We start from the raw sequence: 21394 nt of genomic DNA, 5'->3' as shown, positions 1-21394 counted from the left end.
ACCTACGTACATATCATTCATGCCCATTTGAATGATTTGATAGGAGTGGGAGTGGTGTTAGTATGACCTATGAACATTTCATTCGAAGAACACACAGCGAAACAAGGGATAGTTTCGCACGATGATAATATTCTATTGCTTGTGAACACTATAGACAGACCGCATCCCACATCCAGTCTCCGCCCACTCAGCTTTCACCAAATGCTGCTTGTTACCACGGGTTGGATACAGGGCCCAATTTCATGGCTCTGCTTACTGTAAGCACAGAATCAACGCTTATGAAAGCAGGGAATTCTGTGCTTAGCAAGCGTATTTCACGGGTTAGCGGCGAATTTTGGCTTCTGCGCGTACGTACTCCCTGCCACTAGGCATTCTGCGCTTACAAGGCTAGCGCAGAAATTCGATGGTATATAATGAGCCAGACAAATGAATATTCATTGAATTGCGACTGGTTTCATCAATACATCAACTTGTTTAAAATCAACGAGCTACTTATTAATCGTAGATAATTAATAATAACTCACTGGGGGTTAATGGGAAACTTTTTGGCATGTAAATGATTAAACTTCACAGACTGGGGGCGGGGCTGGGTGTGCTACATGAAGGGTGTATCGGGATCGGGACATAATTGTTCTGGATGATTGGGGTGAGATGGGATGAATAGACTGTAATAAAAATTGATAACCAACGGTCACTGCGTCCATATAATGTCATATACCCTGTATCCATAATAGCGTGGATAGTGTTAATAATTATTTCATAAACAGGGTACCCGACTATCTTTCTTCCAGCCTCAGTTTGGATATAAACTGAGGTGATTAAAGGGAAGGTACACGTTTGGTAATTACTCAAAACAAGTATTTACTTAAAAACTGACTTGGTAACGAGCTGTTGATAGAATAAAACATTGTGAGAAACGGCTCCCTCTGAAGTAACGCATAGATTTTGTGAAAGAGGTAATTTCTCATCAAAATAATAAAAGACTTCTAGCCAGAAGTCTTTTATTCCTATCTGAAAGCACACAAATTCGTCCAACAAGGGTGTTTTTTTTTCTCTCATCATTTTCTCGCAACTCCGATGACCAATTGAGCTCAAACTTTCACAGGCTTGTTATTTTATGCTGATGTTGGGATACACCAAGTGAGAAGACTGGTCTTTGACAATTACCAAAGGTGTACCTTCCCTTTAAGAGGAAAGTATAGAGAAAAGACATTTGGCAAAACATGAAGGGGGAACCACACAAATGCAAATTTGTTTAAAACATGAGAGTCGAGTTGTGAGGCAAGATATCCTGATTCCAATACGATTGAATACGACTTCCTCTATACATTGAAGAAAAACAAATTAAAATCACCACATTTGGTGGCGATAGTGACACTGGTTGGCACAAAATATTAAAATATTCATGAATTAATTCGGAGACTGAGGCGGAGGCGTGTGTAGGACTACACCCCCTTGGGATGAGCTGTTTTGACGGCCGAGGGCTGAGACCTGAACTACAGAGGAAGACACAAGAAATTGAGAGGTCTTCTGGGAACCGAGAAGACATATCCCTGAGACTGCCACTATGGTGTAAGGTGGAGAAAACATGGGAACTATATAAAGGGGGTAGGCATTGACCGTATTGACGAAAACAGTTTGCAGACAAAGATAACATTCAGATTTGGGGGAAAATGCAATGTTGATGTCGAACACGCGCAACAGGTTTGGGAGTGTCAAATGTATGGAAATGAATGCAAATGAGAATATGGCTAAGCATCATGATACAGCAAAGATTGACCTATGCATATTGTCTCAATTAAGCAAGTCAGTTCTAAACAAATTTTAGGAAAACTAGACAAATCAGACAGACTCCTGAAAACAGAACTATGGGACATTTTGTGCAGAAAACCCTAAATGGCAGACAAAGAGACAAACATGGGTAAAATGGCAGGCAGGCAGACGTCAAGGGTGTCTTGGGCGTTGGATCAGACCGAAAGACTGGTCGACATTCACAAGGGCTACGTTTCATAGAGCTGCTTAAGCAGAAAATCTTGCATAAAACATTTCCTGCTTAGCAGAAATGAGCAGGATACCAGTCACAAATTGTACCTACTGTGACATGGTGTTTTGGTTGGTTACCTTTATTCTGGTAAGCATAGTTTTCTTGTGCTTAGCTATTTTTTGTGTGTTTAAGCAGGTTTATGAAATTGTGCCCTGAGTGATACAGGAGGTTGGGAATAAACCCAGGGGAAGACATCGACCTAAAAACCATGTCCATGCAGTCCCATCAAAGAGGCAGACTGACATGAGCGACACACATATAGAACAGGACAGACTGCCGTACCCGCCAACAACTAAACTTTATATAAAACCGGTCAAAGCACCTCAGATGAATTGGATGAAGCTTTCGTATACAGCTAGACAGAGAGCCCACCCAATCCAAAGGAATAATGAAAGCAATAAAAAGGACCCTAAGAATGTTATCAAATTGCAAACTGGAGATTCAATATCAGCCCCGGAGGCAGAGTCAACTCCCCAAGCCTAAAGGCGGCAAGACACAACAAAATACCGACGGTGCCCCGGTGTGTGAAATCGAGAAAATATCTGCCTCTTTCTTCTCCCCAAGTGGCGGGGTTGTCTTGAGGTGTGGATGTCATCTTGGTGTTATGATCGTATAAGATCATAACAAGATGAATACACACTGGGCTAGTGAGGAGAAAAACACATAGGCATGCACTAAACAACCCACTCATCCACTACCTTTGTAATATAGACTCATCTCCAAATAATCATCTTTTAAAAACACCCGGAGAGGGGGGCTTTATTTTTGTGTGTGTGAGAGATCAATAAACACATTTTAGCATAAATATACCCAATTTGCTTGCAAACCATATTGGCACTAGTCACTTCTGAAGCATTGCTTTGCTAAGTCAACAGACAAACGGCTGAACTTCAAATAAAAATGTAATATATAACAAAGTGCTTGGTGTCATTTGCACTGGAGACTATGTTAAATATTGGACTGACTTTTTTGTTTGTAAATGCTCTGATATACGGTCTCAAAGTACAGCTATCGGAGCAAATTCAAGCAGAATCGAGTACCGAGTCGCTGCGATCGGACACACGGCCTGGACGACCACCAAATTGCCTCTCTGAAAAAAATGAAAATCAAAAAGACAAGACTTTATTCGACAGAAGAGACAAGGATGTGGGGTTTTATCTCTTGGCGAGAGCAACGGTTTCTTGCGGAAGGATGGGCCGGCTACGCGGCGGGGGTCATACCGCCGTGCCGTATGACATACACAGCGTTGGCGTGTGGTGACGACACTATATGAAATATACTGATAACTAGACGAAGGAATTGATATTTCTACATGATGTATTGGGAAACAAAACAACACAATAGGTGACGAATCTTTACAGGTAAGATTGAATATTATATCAAACAAAAAGAAAGAAGTAACTTTGGGCCAGCGACTGGTCCATGTGACCTTTACGTGTGGTTTGACTACGTTATTCAGCATGCAGTTTATGTATTGAGGTGCGTTTTTATGCGTGTGCAGGTGATGTACACGTTTTCCCAGCTGTCGTGCGAGACCTGTAGACAAAGGATAGGTCTCTGGTTTAAAACCATTGGCGGCGCCCCATCGTATTAGCAACGGGGGAAAGGTAGACCGACATATTGGCTGACATTCAAAGCAAAAATATACGAGTATCATGCGATGTTATGTTATTATACATTAAAAATTATGACATTATTATCGTTTTAAAGGCAGTGGACACTATTGGTAATTGTCAAAGACTAGCCTTCACAGTTGGTGTATCTCACCATATGCATAAAATAACAAACCTGTGAAAATTTGAGCTCAATCTGTCTTCGAACTTGCGAGATAAAAATGAAAGAAAAAAACACCCATGTCACAGTTGTGTGCGTTTAGATGGTTGATTTCGAGACCTAAAATTCTAAATCTGAGGTCTCGAAATCAAATTCATGGAAAATTACTTCTTTCTCGAAAACTATAGCACTTCAGAGGGAGCCGTTTCTCACAATGTTTTATACCATCAACCTCTCCCCATTACTCGTCACCAAGAAAGGTTTTATGCTAAAAATTATTTTGAGTAATTACCAATAGTGTCCACTGCCTTTAAGTACGTTGAAACTTTGTTTTTGACCATGAGTGTTTTTAGGCTTCAAAAACTATCACAGGGAAAGTATGAATGAAAAAATGATAAAATGGAGACAACTTATCGTTAAAATGCCTTAATAATAATAATAATGAACCTTTTTTGTAGAGCGCATATCACAATCACAGAGAAGTCCCTATGCGCTTTGAGATGAAAACTGTAAGATTTTCAGGAACAATAATGTGCTTTAATCATTAATCTATGCAATGATTTGTAATAATAAATAAGTATATAATTGATTCGGTAAAATTCTCTTAAACCTTATTTCATTAATGCTTTTTTTTCAAATATTCTTATTTTGCTAACCACACCATAATAAGCCACAAAACAGGAAAATAAGCAAAGTTTTAATTAGAGAGTGGTGAAAATAAGCAAAGTTTTAATTAGAGAGTGGTGTTATGCCAGTTTCACTCACAATTCTTTTTCCCGTTTAGTACAATTAACCTGATTGAAACCAGTCTAAATATTGTGCGTAAATAGCTTTGTGAAATACATTCGTTTTGGAGGAAGATTTCAAATCTCAGTAGTCCCATTCAAATAATTGTGCAAATCCATGTTCATTTAAATATTCTTCACTATAATTTCTTCTTATTTAAGTACTCCTGACCTAAATCTCCCTTTTTATACTAATTGGAACAGTGTGATTTATGCAAAATGTAAAATCATTGCATCTGCCAAACTCTGTGCTTTGGTTCAATTATTTGAGTCTCCTTCGCCAAAGCAGACTGAGACTCAATCATGCTTATACTGTTCTCAAACATCATTTTGTAAGGAGAACAAAAACCCTGTATCTGACAAATTGATCGAATAAATCTTCCTCCGAGAGATTGTTGGCCTACAAACGGGTTGTGTAGTAACGAGCCCGCGTGAAATGTTGTCTTCTGCAAAGGTCTCAATGGACCGACGCTAACATGACAGTTAGGGGCCTTTCGTGTTCAGATGGAAAGGGTTGGACACGAGAACAGGGCAAAGCTGTAACAACACTTAGTACATCTTATATGGTAACTAACAACAGATTTACAAGCTCTGAGTACGATGAAGTAGTACCGAGGCGGATGTACGACTATTTCAGACTCGACCTCATGGGTCTTAGTGGCGTTAGTTTGCAACGGGGAAACATGTGTAGCAACACACCTATGGAGTTTTGTTTCATAATACACGGAAATGAAATGTAGCTTGGGGTTGCAAGTATTAGTCTCGGAAGGGTTAAAATGGTTTTGGAACAAGTGTATAAGGAGCTCCAAGACTAATAACCCTAGCGATGTGGGAATCGCCACATACGCGGTTTAACGGTCTCATCCTGGTGCTATGACAGATTCAACTGAAATTACATCAGGACGTGTCAACAACACGTAGGCCGCCATCTTGGATTGATACGAAGTCGTAGCGCAGATGCTATTGGGCAGCAATAGGGTTTGCATTTGTTGAATTTAAGAGTCAGACATGCAATTATTCACCATACTTGTATCATAAATTGTTTTGCCTTGATAATTATTCACAAAGTTTCTTTCTTCTAATCTACCAACAAATCTACACTCGTACAGAAAAAACCCCTAAACAAACCCAGAAAACAAACAGGCAAACAAACAAGCAATCACAGAAACCAAACAAACATCCACCAACAAAGTGAACTAGAAATATCACTAAAAAGGACTGCGGTTTTAATTCCCATACTTCTATTGGAATATAAAGTGTAAACTCCAAAGTATTTTGCAAATTAACTTGAAAACCGTTTATAGAATTATATAGATGTTGAACAATTTTAAAAATGTTTGGGAGATCATGTACGTCGCTACGTTAAAACATCTCTGAGGAACTGCGATCATTTTGCATATAGTTGTTTAAAAAACTTTCTCAACAAATTTTCAGGGTATTTCCCCACAGTATTTCGGCCGATCAATATTTTAGTGTTTTTGTATGATAAGGGCGGATACTGCACGCCATAGGGAAATGACTCAAGCCACATTATGTACAATACCTTTCATCCGTTAGTGACTACGCGAGGTTGTAATCTCATTGCTGTTGTAGCCAGATTTAATATTAACCTTAGTTCATTATTTCCAAGTGGTTTATTTTTTTCTTCATTTCAGGGAAAGGTTATCATTTGTGGGTCATAAATATGGATTCTCGGTAGTGATGACGTCTTCAATGACGCTCTTATGGGAACAATTGTTTTATTTAGAGAAATTTGACAGATGACAGTCTTCTTATAAAATAAAATAAAACCCAGTTTGATATTATATTTTGTACAACTAAAAAGTTTAATAACATTTATGTATTCACATTTTGCTTTCAAAATCACTAGTGGAATAGTTTCAGAATATATAATGATACATATTACAATTATATTCCCCCATTAAATCCCAGATCAGTAAATCCTTCGCTACAATATTGTGTTTTTAAATATAATTTTGCAGTTGTTTGGTACGCATGAAAACGAAGTATCACAAACAGAAGGGCACCAGTGAATTTTCAGATAACAAACAAACCTTTTTGTAAGTTAAGGGGTGTTATGCATGACAAGAGATTTTAAATCATGGCTGTAAACAAGGTTTATGGAATATGACAGCATTCAAATTCACAAAAAGGCGTCAACAAGACTGTGGCCATTTTTGAACGGAACCATTTTCACTTTAGAGCTAACCAAGCTAATACCTTCGTGATGAGTTCTGACATGTTGTATAGACCCTATACGTGGCTCCACTCCAGTCCCACATTAAAGCAAGCTTTCCCTTCTTCCTTACCAATGTGGGAAAAACCTTAATACCGGAGACAAACAAGGCAAGGCTGGAGAAGGATTTGGGTCTCTCTGAGAGACAGTGGTAGCCGTCTGGTATGAGGTACCGGCTCGATTATTACTCACTCACGATTCAACAGGTTATTAGTGCTGGGGGAATTTAACTTTAGGATTAAAAACGAAGAAAGGAAAAAGTGACCCGCGGTTATCATGCAAACAATCAAGGGTTTTGATTGCTAGAATAGATGTCGTCCATTTTCTTTGGATTGATGCTGTAATGTGATTATTAAAAAATATATATATAAAAATATGGGTGGACATTGTCATTGATATCTTTTAATGTTGAAGGCATTTACTGAAGTTTTTTTAAACAGTTGTTCAAAGACAAAAACACCCTAAAACAAAACAAACAACGATTATGACGTCAACAACAACAACAACAACAACCACATCGACCACAACTATACAACACCAACATCAAAAATGCCAATATCAACAGCACGAACCACAGCAACCATACCAACCACAATAACAAGAACAACAAAAATAAGATGAAGAAAAAAAAAACAGAAAAAAAACCCCATAAACACACAAAACAAAACGACAACAAAAACCGAACTAGTATACGCACAACATTCTTGACTTGTTTTTACAACAATTAGTCAACCATATCCTTGTTTTAAAGAATATGACTTCTGTAATAGCGTAATCATATTTTGTGATTTTAAATTTCCCACTATCTTTATAATTAACACGAAGTTATCCTGGGAAATGCGGAAGTTGCGTTAGCAATTCACCTTTAGAACCTTATCTTCGAAAGCAAATAACATGGTTGGTAATCAACGATATTGTCAGGCCTTATTTTTTATTAGTTTCAATTTGAAAACTCAATGGTTTCAGCATTCATTACTAAAGCATCTTTCACGACATAATACGTGCGTCTAAAACGCTTTCAAGGTCCAGTAAATACTATTTGAAGACCATCAACATCAAATTTTGAATGCCACAATCAACCAAACATTATTCATTTTTCAAAATAAAATTTCAATTCAGAAAAGAATATTTCAAGAGAAGTTTCCCGACCATAAACCACCAGCATCTATGTTCATCAATCCATTGTGCACACCCTTTGCTCAAAGCAATAATCTTTCTCCATTCTTTTTTTTTTATCTGATGAGACAGAAACCCATCTCCTGACATAAAACTGTCCAGAGAGCAAAACTGTAGATTGCAGATGTACTGGTGCCCAGTTTCCGTTTTATCGAAACCATAAAAGGGTAGAATTCTGGGTTAATATTTAACCGAAAATGACCATACGGTGTACGGGCGTGAGTTTCATATTCCTAGTAGTCACAGGTGACTCATTATTGCAAGAGCCCGTATGACAAGCGAGTACAAATGGATTGGTTTCCATTTTGTTTTGAAATTATATTTTGCAATTGACTTTTTTCTCCTATCAAGGGACAACTTAGAAACGTGATAAAAACAAAATAATAAAAAATGAAATTGGTTAATTACAATAGAACCTCAACAGTCAATGGAATTCACATGAGGTGAGGATTCCATATGTTCTTGTTCTGTTTTTTGTAACGGACATTCCGGAAGTTCATTACCGCATTCTATCAAATTACAAATCGCTCAAAATATTTTAAGTCAAACTGAGCTTGCACAATTTCGTTTATTCTCAGAGTAAGACAAAAATGATGAATTGTACTTCAATGCTTTTCAAATTAAACAGGGACCACCAGCAAACCTCCAGAAACCCTCAGGCCAAAGACATGAATTATAGTGACTTGGAGCAATTTTATTGGCAAATCTAAAATTAAACTCATAACCACTTCTTCCACGAAGACATACAATGGTGCACGGTGCTTCGATACAGAAACACATGCCTGATAAAAGGCAAGGTTCACTTGTGAAAAAATATCTTCCAGAAAATTGATGTACAATTCTTTCTTAACTTGGATCAACGAATACTATGACATGGCTGTATGAACCCTAATATTCTATGAGTTATTTAATAAACAATATTCCAATGGTAATGTGAATAAACTAAAATGTTATGGAATGAAGGGAAATGAGACAATAGTTTATCTATATATAAGTGCCAAACACTTCCTACAAAACTTGCCACCGAAAATGCTTTATGAAAAGGTTTAAAATTTGTGTAAAAATGTTTTTTTTTTTTTTTTTTTGAATTAGCTCAACTATGTTCAGTGTATTAAGATGTATCTTATCGTATACAATAGCTAATAAGTTATTTTTTGAAATTTAGTTTTGAAGTTTGATCAACCTAAACCCAACGAAGATACAGTGGATGATTTTTGTTCTCCACAAAGATACATATTAGGGTTTCTTCATATACTATTTTTTCATGATAATGTTTTCACTCGGCAGCACTGCTGTGTATATTACAACATGTACACATTACAGGCCCACTATCAATTTTTGTTTTGCATTTCCAAGCGATCCCCTGGTCCAAAGTCCAGCGAAAAGCTCTATATGGACACAGCTATGTCACCATTGGTTAATTTCCTCCTACGAGGAATATACAGTTGGAGTCCATCCCTTGTATTTCATTAAAAACCAAAATACGCTTTTACAGGCTGGTTCAAATCGATTTTCTTTTTCTCTGGGAGTTTGATGGGTTCGAAATGCCTAATCAAACAAAGGACAAAATTACTTTATTTTCTGTTCTGTTCGATTGCTGCTGAGAGATGAGATATATTAAGTCATTTTGCAGAATGAAATAATTGAGCTTGTGGCAAATAAAATAGAGTGACATCCGTGACCACGGAAGCGATCTATACAGCAAATTAAGTCCAGACAATCGCAAATTTACCAAGTGAAAATGAGATGTTTGTTAAAATGGTAAATCTTTGTGTCAATAAATTATTGTATGTAAGGTATGAACTTAATGTGATAGTAGATTCCAAACCAAATTCTGCATTTATTTTCAGTTACAACATGAACAATATCTGAATACATTTCTTACACTGTGTTATTAAGTTTTTGATGTGGCTAGACTTCCCCCCAAACTTCTCCCTTTGGTTGGTAAGATGGTTTTATACAACTTTGAATTGTGTGGGTTGTTTGTGCATTTTTTACTGCGCATAAGTGTAGACACATATACTCCTTTGGAGGGATGTACGCATTGGAAGATAGATAGATATGATACAAAACATCCTTGTGTCATTTTAGTCCATAAGCTTACTGAATAATGTGCTTCATTCCTGAACAAATTTGCTGTGAAATATTTCCCTCCCATATTCGAGAAAACTGTATCTGGAAAACTAAAATAAGTTTATAAAATGTTGAAATTCTCGGATTAAGCCTCTCACTTTTACATGTATGTTATATGGTTATAATCACACAAAACATGAAAATTGTCTGACTATTTTGTCAGCTCTATTCTACATAATATTTTATAAATAACCCCAGGCCTAATGAAAAGCAGTATATGGCCGATGGGGGGTATACCCTCTTAAGATAAAGGTTAATCATTAACAAACCCGATTCCGTAAGTGATAGATTCATACAGGCTTGATTAATGAACGGTAATGATCGAAGACATAACTTTTCAGTATTTTAATCCGAAAGATAAAGTTTATACCAGCATGTCCGGAGAGAAATTTCCATGTGGAAAGATACACAATTTCAAAATAAAATGCCCAGTGTGCGAGTAAAAGTGCACACCAAATACTAGTTCCTTATTCGATCTGCCAAATTGAAATACAAACTATCGTCCATCAAAGCACAAAAACATCAACCTTTTGGGTGTGTTCTCGAAAACGCGACTCCCAGTTCCTAGTTCTATGTTCGAATTTCATATCGATTTGCCAAATCGAAGTACAGATAAAATGCATGTTGGTGTTTACTCAAAAAGTGCTATTATGTTCCATGTTACATCCATGTTAGATGTTCCTTGGAGTCGATTTGCCAAACACGAGCCACGGAAGCCGTACAAACATCAACCATGTTGGTGTGTTTTCTTGAAAACGCATCAATCTTCCCTTCGAAGCAATTTTCCTGAGACCATTCATCATAAATAATCACAATTTTAACAACCAATGATGTATCCGACTTACCGAAAATTGAAACTGAACTTGTACTCAAATATTGACAAAATCAAGAACCACACGCGTAACTGTCTGCTGTTCATATTTAAAAACCAACTCTTCTCGTGTTTTTTTTTCGTTTTTTCTTTTTTCTTCTGTGATTTATTGTATTTGTATGCTCTTTGCTGCTTAAATAAAAACCAACTCTCCTCGATTCCTCCTCATTTCTTTGCCACTCCTCCTTCACTGATGCAGCATTTTGAAGCACCCGTATTCAGAAGGAAAAGATAAAGATACAACTACATTGGTTCTAGCGCCGATTTGGTTGTTTTGTGATATTTCCCGTATAACAAGATAACGTCTCGCGAGTTTTATATGCGCGGGCACGTTATCTTGGTGCCCAATCAACACTATAACCCTACACATTTTCATAACTATGACGACAACGCGCCAATTACAGCAATGGATACGCAGATGGGAAAAGTAAGAAGAACAAAGAAGGGCGTCATTTTCTCGTAAAGAATTGAAATCCCCGTCTCACTTGGTACATCAGAGAATGAAGTTAAATTCTTGTTGGTGATGATCTGTCAGTAATTGTTGATCATAACTCACCATAGCCATCTTGGCATGGCTCCCTGTAGTCTCATTGATTATTGCAGTGGTTTCTATCATGTGCAGAGGGGCATAGACTATTTTCCATCCAACCTCATTATGAATGTCTGTATTTGCAAGTATGGGAATTAAGATGAGACCCGCTCATAGAGCTCTATGGACCCGCTTCGAAATTCTTTTGTTTTTTCAACAGAAAGTCTTTCAAACTGCCTCAAGCTTCCGGACAATCTCGATGCTAAGTTGGTAAAAATCTAGAATGGTAAAGATCATAGGTTTGAATCCCATCCGAGTAAAATACACGAGGATTCATTTGTACCGCCACCGGTACTGACGTACCGCAAAAAGGTGTAGATGTGACAATGCCGACTATTGGTGGCGCCCTTCAAAACAGAGAGCACTGGTTTGAAGAGTTTTATTTCTAACACACCCAGAGCAGAAACAGAAAAAAACACTCAGCAGCCCTCAATTAATTTGCTTTTTATTAATACTAGAAACCTTAAACGGCAGTAAATTAACTCCAGCATCAGAAGGAAATACAATTTTTGTGATGAAGAAAAGCGATAAAAGTTGACTATTTCCCCCTCCCTCGCTACTAGGAGTTGAGGATATCTGTCAGAGCGTTTTATCATGGGATGGAAATATTGTATACTGTATGGCACAGCAGACAATCAGTTTAATTAAACCCCAGTCAATCTATCAGGGTGCAGGCATCGGGGTTTGACGGGGACACAAAGGAGCGAGAACCCCGCTCAGCGGTAATAATCAAAACAGACCCCGGCACCGGCAGCCTGTCTCACTTTGCCAGGGCCTCGGCCGTCCGGGGTTTCGGGCTGCCGTGGTGGTGTGATGAGGAAATAAAAACAGACTCTGTCAATGATTAATCCAAAAAGCCCGCCATTTGGCGCGAAAAGGAAACTGGCTTGCTTTTCAGCAAGTGATGAATTTCCATGGTACGGTCATCACCTCAATCAAGAATTTAACATTGTAATGGTATAGTGGTTGATTTACAAGCGCTATTGCTTTCAACAAGTATTGACCTCGAGAGGGCTTGTGACAACAGAATTTCGACGGCCCCAGTTTCAGAAGAAGATTGCGACAACCAAAGATAAGGCATTGTCGTCGTCGACATTGACAATGGCAAAGTGAAAACATAAATGGCGAAACAGTCACACAACAGTGACAAATGACAACTATGACTTGTCACTGCATCACTGCCAAAGGAATGAGTAAAATAAACCACAACTTGTGGCAATGACACTAACGACACATTCAAAGAGAAACATCTGAAATAACACGTTAAACAAAACCAACATTAATCAAAACTGTACACGTTACACCATGCATTACACAGCGTAAAGGGGAAGACGAATGTCCCACTAAAAAAAAACAGTTCACTGCATCACACTTTTATCTCCTACTCGCTGAAGGCATCACATAGTGTTTGTGAAAGAGTATATAATAGCGTAAACGATACTTTGTAACCTACACCCACGTCTACACGTAAATCAAAACCTTAAAAGAGTCAACTGATGACTGTATGATTTGTAAGGGGAACCCATCGTGTCCGCCCAGCCGACAACAATTCCATATTTTTACTAGAATTTCCTTGCATATACACAGCCCGTGTAACTTTATTAATCACGCCCGCGGCTATACGATGTTACGAGTGCCCAAAATGGCATGTACAGTTTCAACGTGAAGGTACACTGGACACGTAAAGGGGAGTGTAGGACAGAGCATGGAGGTTCTACCTCCACGGACAGAGGGAGTAAAGAGAGAAACGGAAAAAGGAACTATGTGTGAGTTTGAGTCTCAATCCACTTAGGAAAGCAAAAAGAGAGGAAAACACACCAGCTTAGGTCGCAAAATATAGGTTGTGAAACTAATTTACAAAACCCTTTTGGCCCTTCATACCTTTACCATCATAAGACGAATAACACTTTCCATCAAATACTCTGGACACTGTTGGTAATTTTCAAAGACTGGTCTTCATAGTTTGTGTATCTCAACATCAAATAACAAACCTGAGAAAATTTGAGCTCAATCGGACATCGAAGTTGCGAGATAATAATGAAAGAAAAAACACCCTTGTCACACGAAGTTGTATGCTTTCAGATGCTTGATTTCGAGACCTCAAAATTCTAAATCTGAGGTCTCGAAATCAAATTCGTGTAAAATTACTTCTTTCGCGAACATTACTTCAGAGGGAGCCGTTTCTCACAATGTTTTATACTATCAACCTCTCCCATTACTCGTTATCAAGTAAGGTTTTATGCTAATAATTATTTTGAGTAATTACCAATAGTGTCCACTGCCTTTAATATTTGAATGTATATATATATTTTTTTTCAGAGCAATATTTGTTTATGTTGGCAGATGATGAGGCAAGAAACCACCACAGAGCACGAAGTCACTGATATTATTTCTTTCAGATGAAATTCACTGAAATGTTACCGAGATAAAAGATTCGAAATTCTCTGAGGTCCACGTGGCAAAATTAGTTAAATGTTACATTAAAAAAGCCGACGCACTTATAATCAATAATGACATCCACATCTGTTATCAACAGTTAAAAATAACATGCATTAATTTCACCCAACATTGTTTAAAACTTGGTTAACAAGAGATTTCTCATCAAAATTATCCATTGTGCAGACTGGGCAAAAAATTTCCTGTTTAAAAACAAATTGTATTTGGTTACAATGCAACAAATTTGCCCGATACGAAACGGAATAGCGAAAACGTCACTTAAACGGAATAGCATGCACATAAGTTATTACTATTTTCCAATAACAAATCTATAATACAAAATCAACCTTGGTCTAGCACCCTGTATACACTGCATCATGGCGGCCATCTTGCCATAGGAAAGACGCATACCAGACTAGTATTCATCCTGCCGTCGGTTGAGTATGATTGTTTTTTTATAAACGAACAATGTGGCTGTTTCTCTCTTATTTAAAACTTCCTTTGGTAGCTGGAAAAAACCCAATAATAATAATATTTTTAAATTTAAGATGTACAAATCTTTTCAACCGCATCGTTTGGTTCGAGGTTCCATGAAACGAAACTTTGTCCTTTGGATGCCGTTCGAATGTAGCATATGTAGCTACAGTTTCTAACCAAACCTGATGCTGGTCGATTGGACTTTAATGTACCATTTTTAGGGACGGGATTTGTTTTGATGATGAAAGCTCAAAAGAAGTTGACATTGCTTTGTTTGTTTGAGGTCTAAAGACAATGTGTTCTTCTTGGTCATGTCATGATAAATTGAAGATTATTGTCGTTAATGACGTTCCAAGTTTCTGAAAGGGCTTTACTAGTAGATATAAAGTATAATATAAGTATCTCGTTCTACACTAAAGTAAATTTTTTGAGAAATGACTTTTGATGTAGGGGTTACAAGCATTAGATGTATTTGAACATTATTGACAGTTTCACATCATGGTTTGAAGGTGGGGTATAACAACTGGTTATATTGTTTACAAGGTTGATATATCTGCATTGTTCTACTATCATCAAAGAACATTTAATTCCGGTGCGTCTTTGATCATTTTGGGATCACTTTGGTCACACATTGTCTTAAAGGCAGTGGACACTATTGGTAATTACTCAAAATATTTATTGGCATAAAACCTTTCTTGGTGACGAGTAATGGGGAGAGGTTGATAGTATAAAACATTGTTAGAAACAGCTCCCTCTGAAGTGACGTAGTTTTCGAGAAAGAAGTATTTTCCACGAATTTGATTTCGAAACCTCACATTTAGGATTTAAAGGTCTCGAAATCAAGCATCTGAAAGCACACAACTTCGTGGGACCAATGATGCGACAAGGGTGTTTTTTCTATCATTAATATCTCGCAACTTCGACGACCGATTGAGCTCAAATTTTCAAAGGTTTGTTGTTTTATGCTTATGTTGAGATACACCAACTGTGAAGACTAGTCTTTGACAATTACCAATAGTGTCCAATGTCTTTAATGCGTGAAGGAAACAAACAGTCTCTAAAACCGTTCAGTTGATGTGAATAGTCACCCGAGCTTGGTACACAAGATTTCAAAACAACAACAAGAAGACAGACAAATAAATCATCATAAAATGAAATATTTGAAAAAATCCACAAATCCTAAGCATATCATTGGCAGACCTGGACGCCATTTTGAATATGTGTGTTTGACGGTATCCTTTGAAAACTAAAAGAACCGGATTAATGTCATTTGTTAGTGTACAAAAATAGTGTCTAAAATCTTTTTGCATTTGGATTTTTTTATTTATTTTTTTATTTTATTTTCGTTTTGAGGAAAACAATGGAAAATTAATGTGCGATTTATTCCGATGAACGAGAAACCTATGGCAGGATGTTCTCTCTTGAAATTCAACAAAGTGTAATACGTTATGATTCCGCGCTCTTTTGTGTATTATGAAAGTTTGTATATTTGTTATTCTAGTTATATCATTATATCAAGGGAGAGTTCAGCACGGGTTTGGAGTGAACGACACAACGATATCTCCAAGGGAATAGTCTATTAATAGTACATTATTAATTATAAGGTGTTGTTATTTACTGCAGAAATTAGATAAAACCTGTTCATTGCGATACCGTTAATCAAATGAGAAGAATAAGAATAAAGCCTGGCTGTACCCCGGAGTGAAATGCAGTGAATAAAACAACCTCTTTGTCGTGAAATAAGATCCGAGGGGAAATCTCCGTATTTTCGGGCTATATATTGCTGGATATACACGTTTTATTTACCATAGTGTGCGATCCCAGTTGTACTAGTCTATAGAATAATGACAGAGACGTACATGCCTACATCATAAAGACATCTGTGGGTGGACAGACTCAACAAAAACACCCATTGCTGCAAACATATTTAGGTTTTTCTTGTTCACACAAATTTAACCAGAATAACATAATAAGCGGGGGTTACGATGATGATGTATAAGGGGAAAGCTAAAGCCATTATTAACGTGTTGGAAAACGGGCACATAAACACACATGCACAATAACTGCATGCAGTCGGGGACTGCCAGAGTGCGGGGAGCCTAGCTATAGCACACGGTAAAGCCACGTCACTCACGACACGGCCAGGACCCTTTCAAGCGGACGTTTGTCGGCAAGCCGTTGGGGAGTTGAACACGGTATCGGGGGGCCCCGCTTGACTCGTACGTCGCGTCCAAACAATCGCCCCCGATGAAGAGTAAACGAATATTAAGAAAAGGAGACCCATTTCGACTGTGAACACAAGGTAGAGGGCATCCATGGCCTGCAATGGTACAATGTGCTCCTGCTTTAGATTCTGGGGCCAGTTCTTTATAATGCACGGGCAAATTTTGTTAGGGGTGAGACAGGTTTTTTCGGGGTGGTTTGCGTACCCTGTCTGGACACGTTTATTTGGCTTGATTATTCAGACAATGGTGTGACATGTTGTGGCCCATGGTTTGAGTTGTCAAAAACAGAGGCGAATTCGAGACAAATCGTGAATCCCACAAAAGCAAAATTGTACGAGTAAGCAAGCTGCATGCAAGCAAATGGGCACGGCGTCGTCTAGCTATGCAAACACTCCCTCCCCATAGTCTGTGTGCTTAGCTACTTGGTACACAGTCCCCCCGTCCATTTGTCTGTATTTTCTGGCCAGCTCAAAAAATCGCAGCCATTTCTTCACGAATCGGCCCTGCATGCGGCTAGGTTTTGGCAAGATTATCGCCCGATTTTCTCTGATCACCCTTTTTGCCCAAAACGGTGAGTACATTATAATACGTTACAACATCCAACTAATAACGAGGGTGTAAGACCTTCCATTTGATATCACTCCAAAAATCCGCCTTGCACAATGGCGTGCGGTGTTTAGCATTGTACACGAGCAAGTGCAGAATCCGCATGCCCGTAGGCTGAGGGGAAAATGGTATAGTGGCAACAAAGGCGCACCCGTACCAATTGCACAAAACGCGATCGCTGATAAAATCTAGATTAGCATTCATGATTTAAAGATTGCCACGACTGAGATTATTACACACAGATTTTTTTCTCTCTCTTTTTAACGCAATATTGCCCAAGTGAGTGAGCATCGGGTAAGAAGAAACTGCAAGAGATAACATTCACGCGGTGGGTTTGGACGGGGACCTGTTACGGGGGACTCAGAGCCTTGCCCGAGCCCTCAGGCCATTATCCTCGCCGTTGCATTTGTCGAGACCCTTTTGCTTCAAAGCTCCAGGGGTAGGTTTCCGCGCCGCTGACTATCATCCATGTTTCCCTCCGGCTCGATGCAAGACGGCCTATTTGGCCGGACTCGTGTTACTTTATTTCCTTTTCTTATTTTTAACCTCTTGCCACACCTGTCATGTTTCTATGGTTAGTAAATAATGAAGATAGGAAATGAGATTAAGTCTCCAATAATGGAAAAAGGTGATTTTTTATTGACTTAAAGGGTTGTCGCATGTGTGAAGCCATCAGGTATCTTCTGACAGTTTCTCTTGATGATTTTTTTCTTGATGTTTTTTTTTATCATTATCTGTATAGCTATCGGCATTTGAAATGAAAAAAGCTATACTTAAATTGATCTTAAAGGCAGTAGACACTATTGGTAATAAAAAACCTTACTTGGTAACGAGTAATGGGGAGAAGTTGATAGTATAAAACATTGCGAGAAACGGCTCTCTCTGAAGTAATGTAGTATTCGAGAAAGAAGTAATTTTCCACGAATTTGATTTCGAGACCTCAAGTTTAGAATTTGAGGTTTAGGATTTGAAGGGTGTTTTCTTTCATAGTTATCTCGCAACTCCGACGCCCCATCGAGCTCACATTTTCACAGGTTTGTTATTTCATGTATATGTTGAGATACACCAAGTGAGAAGACTGGTCTTTGACAATTACCAATAGTGTCCACTGCCTTTAACATGTACTTCCACTCCTAGCACAAGGTACCATTCGAAGGACTAAATAATTATGGACAAATAATCTTGCTCAAGGACACAAGAAAGTGCCACAAACGGGACTAGAACCCACCCTCTTCCTATATCAGAAACGTCATCAGATTTAGTATGTTGCTCTTACAGGCTTGGCCATGACAAGCTACACAGATTACCAGAAGATCGTTTAGCATCAATAACTTTATTTTGATAAAACCACTATTATTAAGACTAAAACTCACGAATGCCTCGAAAGTGCCCAAATTGTGTCTTATATCACAAGACAGTTGACTTTATATTTTTGTTTGATTCATAACGACAGCAATGGGATTTGAGAGTATGTTTGCCTTGTTTTCCGACTACTTTTGCAATGACTCGAAACTGGCACAGATTAACAGAATGATCTAACAATCTGCTCTAAAATCTGCGACATACACATATACCGCATTCTTCCACCGTGAATGTTGTAATCAAACAGGAGCAATAATGAGCGAGGGTCGGTATAACACGATGCAGATACCGCATGATTTTACATGATTCAGACAAAAACAATATATGATTGGACATGTTGGGGTTGTATAATATATATTAAAATAATATTATGGTAGACGGAAGCCAGCAATAAAGTGAACTACTTGTTGATTCTCTTTTCGCTTTTGCCACAACCACTTTGTGAAATGTTATCATTATAAACTCTATTCAATGGACCTTAATCACGATGCGGCCATCTTGAATTTCTCAGTAAACTCAAGGTATTCAAACCGAGGCTTGATGGAAAAATAGTCTGGTTCTCTTTTTGTGCAATGAATATTAGCATCATATACTGCTACTGTGTACAGGGAATATGACCAGCGAAAAAATCCTGAAATTTCCCCTAATGAGATACCATGCAAATTACCCATTTAAAACACTAAATTATGACCCGCCAACTGTACACAAATGCATGTAAAACAGCCACCATTCTTACAGATAGAGTGTCTATACAGTAACAACGATATTTATAAACAGTTTTATAAATGGATATTATTATGCATTGTGTCTTTTCCCAAGGGATCAATGCATCAAAGCGCTGTAAAAAAAATGCTTAATGGGTGACTGAATTAAATTGACATTTTCGAATGCGTAATTATAGTGCGAGTTAACGGAGATTGCCATAATGTCACGTTGTTTTTGGCTCGCTTAAAGGAACACAATGAATGCCAATAAGTTGGTTATTTAAAGGGACAACACAGAGCTCTAATGGGTAACCATTGGTTTAATTCTTCTAAGGCTCAAGAAATGTATTATAAAAAGTTACGTGTGGATATTTCACATAAATTGTTGTATTAAACCAATCCGAGATACATGTATCTCCAAGGCCATGCAGTTATGTTGTGGTGATTGGTGTAGAAATGTTGCTATAAAATTTAAACGCAGATTGTACAATGTTTGACGGGGCTACATCAGTAGTTTATAAGAAGATTATTTATTCATATATCTTTTGATTTCAACGAACCACACAACCAACCTGTGAACATTACACTGTGCGAAATGCCTCGAGAAACATTCGGGTCTGTGAGCGCGTACATTTGTGCTTGTCGGTTTTGCAAACCGCAATAACACATTGAGGGTCGTGGACAATTTTCTTTTTACACCCTATAGCTTTTCAGAAGGAAATATACAAATAGGTAATTAAGATACAGAAAGGTTTGCGGTAACACCATGTAATGACTATCTCTAATGAGTTGGGGGTGGTTCTGAAAAGAAATCGTTGGTTTCAACTCGACGTTTCGATCAGTATGCTCTTATCGTCTTCAGGAGAAAGCTGGACTCTGATGCTGCATGCTGCTTAGGTAAAACTAAGGTTGGGTAGCACATGAACCGCTTCCGATTGTAACCAATCACAATTTACTCATTTGTGTTGAATAGAAGTTACATTTTTTTCTCCTGAAGACAGCCAGAGCATACTAATCGAAACGTCGAGTTGTTAAACTAAGAGTTTCACGTATACAAGTTGTGTCTGCAAACTTCACAAGACTGTTACCCCACAATGCAAACTTTTAAATCTTAGATAGTTGACCTCATCCTAATATTACCATCGATGCAGGTTATTTGGCTGGTACTAACTATACAGTTGGTACACAGGTACTTAGACATTATACACTATACCCGTATTTGATAGCAATTATACATCAACCAAATTGTAACCAACTCCATTTCAATAATAAGACGAATTGTGAAAAACCATTTCAACAGCAAATGTTTGTAGAGATAAGATAAGCATATAACAGCATTATCGCGGTACAGCAATGTAAGTTTGACCACAAAACTAGCCTACGTGTAATTTTGTTCTGTAACTTGTGTTCTACAGTTTTAAGAAAAAAAAATCAACACAATTCTGTTTTCCTGTAAGATAATCTATAATTAGTTATCTCTTTGCAAAACACAAAAATAGCCCGCATTTTGTATTTAATTTGGCCAACTTTTCAAAAAGCATTTAATGTTTCTCCTTGTTCCTAAGCTATGATACCTTCACTCTGAAATATTTCCACCTTTAGCACATTTGATATTTATGAAATGTCTAAAGGAAGATCGTGTTAACCTCAATCGGGGTCATATAGAATTGAAGCCGAAGCCCCTTTTTATTTCGTTCAGCTAAACTGATTTTTTTCCCCTTCCAAACATAAAGCCCGTTTAATAATTTATACGCATGGTTTAAAACGCCATCAGTGTTGGTGCCTTATACAAAAAAATTATTTTAAAATATTGTGTCATTAGGAGAGAGGGATTATTATAACAGACACGTGAGGAACTATCCATGAAAGAAGAGGAAAAGAGAAAAACCGGGAAAGAAAAAAACCAGGAAAAGATATTATTCCTATACTTTTGTACACAGAAAGTGAAGAAACAAAAGAGGAAAAGATAATATTCCT

The 21394-nt window shown here is 37.8% G+C and overlaps 1 long non-coding RNA gene across 1 annotated transcript in view; it reads left to right on the top strand.

Moving 5' to 3' along the window:
* Positions 1-3052: 3052 nt before the first annotated feature.
* Positions 3053-21394, top strand: part of LOC139940410 (uncharacterized) — a 52807-nt gene continuing 34465 nt past the window's right edge. The window contains exon 1 of the long non-coding RNA XR_011786446.1: positions 3053-3405. This is a non-coding gene — a long non-coding RNA (uncharacterized lncRNA). The remainder of the gene's footprint in view (positions 3406-21394) is intronic.

Source organism: Asterias amurensis, chromosome 1, assembly GCF_032118995.1.
Source record: "Asterias amurensis chromosome 1, ASM3211899v1".
Taxonomy (NCBI): domain Eukaryota; kingdom Metazoa; phylum Echinodermata; class Asteroidea; order Forcipulatida; family Asteriidae; genus Asterias; species Asterias amurensis.
This window is presented reverse-complemented; position numbering and strand designations above follow the sequence as displayed.